The sequence below is a fragment of the Elephantulus edwardii genome, unplaced genomic scaffold (assembly GCF_000299155.1).
Source record: "Elephantulus edwardii isolate Elephantulus edwardi_28Jun2011 unplaced genomic scaffold, EleEdw1.0 scaffold00056, whole genome shotgun sequence".
NCBI lineage: Eukaryota > Metazoa > Chordata > Mammalia > Macroscelidea > Macroscelididae > Elephantulus > Elephantulus edwardii.
Window position 1 is genome coordinate 1,554,093 of NW_006399806.1, and position 2,008 is coordinate 1,556,100.

The 2,008-nt window shown below is 40.6% G+C and overlaps 1 pseudogene; it reads left to right on the forward strand.

The window, feature by feature from the left end:
* Positions 1 to 1,668: 1,668 nt before the first annotated feature.
* LOC102856029 lies at positions 1,669 to 2,005 on the forward strand (annotated as a pseudogene).
* Positions 2,006 to 2,008: the final 3 nt, after the last annotated feature.

Sequence of the window (2,008 nt, forward strand, 5' to 3'; positions counted from 1 at the left end):
ATTTTCAGTAAAATCTTGCTTGCATGTGAAATCAGTGAAATTGTTCTGTAGTTTCCACCTTCGGTTGGGTCGCCTTTCTTTGGGATAGGAACAAATATCGATCTCTTCAAATTCTATTTCTGCTGTTTCTTTCCTTATTGAATATTATGTGGATCATAACAGATCTCTCAAATAATAGTGTAGATTCAGATGACATATTTAAATGTTCTAGCATAGAATGCTAGGGGGCTCTAGTGGCCAAAGGCACTCAATTTTAATTCGTCAGTTGCTCCTTGGGAGAACTGTGGGCTATCTCCTCCCAAGTAAAACCTGATGAAGGGTCAGCTATGGATCAGTTTTGACTCCACAGCAATTAACAATAGCCAGTATAAAGTTAGGCACATAGAAGATTCATGACAGCTGTCACACCTATATGACTTTCTTCCTTCTTTTATGTAATCCATTGATTTTCCTTTAAATTTTCACATACACAAAATGTATCCTTTATTGGCATAAAAGAAATTAAGATGAATCTCAGAACTATAATATTTCAGGTGAACTTTCAAGGATCCTTACAATTACAATTACAATAAACTATAAATTCTAAAGCAATACATACAGTATTTTAACAACAAAATCATTGCCATTTCCTTTTAAAACACCTAGGGGAAAACAAACAAAAAAACAAGCAAGTAAACCCAATGCAACAGGGAAAGGCTCTGAGGAGCATTTCATTCTCTCTAGGAGTCTCACACGAATGCTAGAGGGAACTGTGGTTACCTCCATTAGACAAGAGACTAGGAAAGCAATTGTTCAAGGCCCCTCAGCTGCATTTGGAGGAAAAGCAGAGAGGACACTGGGGTTCGCATGACTGGGCGAGTTTGACACCCAGTGTACCAGTGAACTTTTCTGATGAAATATGTCCACTCCTTTGAATGAAGCCAGCTTACCCCAGCAGCCCCTTTGGCTGTCATGTCTACATCTGACGTGGGCTAGCCCCTTGACACATCTGACTAACTGGGGTTTGATTTGAGGGCCCTCTTGCTCACAAACCCAGCCTCCCACAGCTGAGGACCCAGGGTTCTTCTTTTCCTTTTTATTTATTACTTTTCATTCTCCAGTGATAACTCAAGTAGAATTCTGTGTTGAATTAGTCATTTACACTGGCTTATGCTTGGTTTCTTTTCTTCTTCCTTCTATTCCAGTCATGTTTAACCTATGATCCATAGATGATTTGGAGGGAACACAGGAAACATTAAAAAATTATTATTTTTGTTTAATACATGTTTATGTGCATTATCCTGGAAAGAATAAATAGTGTTTGTCATTGCATGTGTCAGTGTCCCAAAAATCTTTAAAAGTAAAAATTCACAGTGTTTTATGATTTCTCATTTTTAGTAGCAATTTGTATATTTGTTTCAAAATATTTAATACTGCTTTTCAGTTAGGCAGTGCACTTATTAAATTAACAATTATGTAACTGATTCGTAAAGTATGTATTTCTATTCTTATGCTATCCACTACCCTTTCTGCTTAAAAAGATCAAATCAAGTTCCAGCTGCCGCCACCGCTTTCTGGTCGAGTCTACCACGGTCCCGGCGGTGCCAGGTGCTTTCTACCTGCCTGGCCCCAGCCTGTCTGTCGCTGCTGTCCTTGTAGCTACCCCGGGTTCTTCGCACCGTTGCCGAGATGGTGACACGCTCTTGCCGGGAGAAGGCTCAGAAGCTGAACGAGCAGCACCAGGTCATCCAGTCCAAGCTGCTGAGGGAGGAGGACAAGTACTGCGTGCGCCGACTGCGAGGCTAAAGGTCCTCGATGGGCTTCCTGGAATATTGGAGTGTTTATTTGCATCAGATGTGCTGGAATCCATAGAAATCTTGGGGTACATATATCCAGGGTTAAATCTGTTAACCTAGACCAATGGACGCCAGAACAAATACAGTGCATGCAAGATATGGGAAATACTAAAGCACGACTACTCTATGAAGCTAATCTTCCAGAGAACTTTCGGAGACCACAGACAGATCAA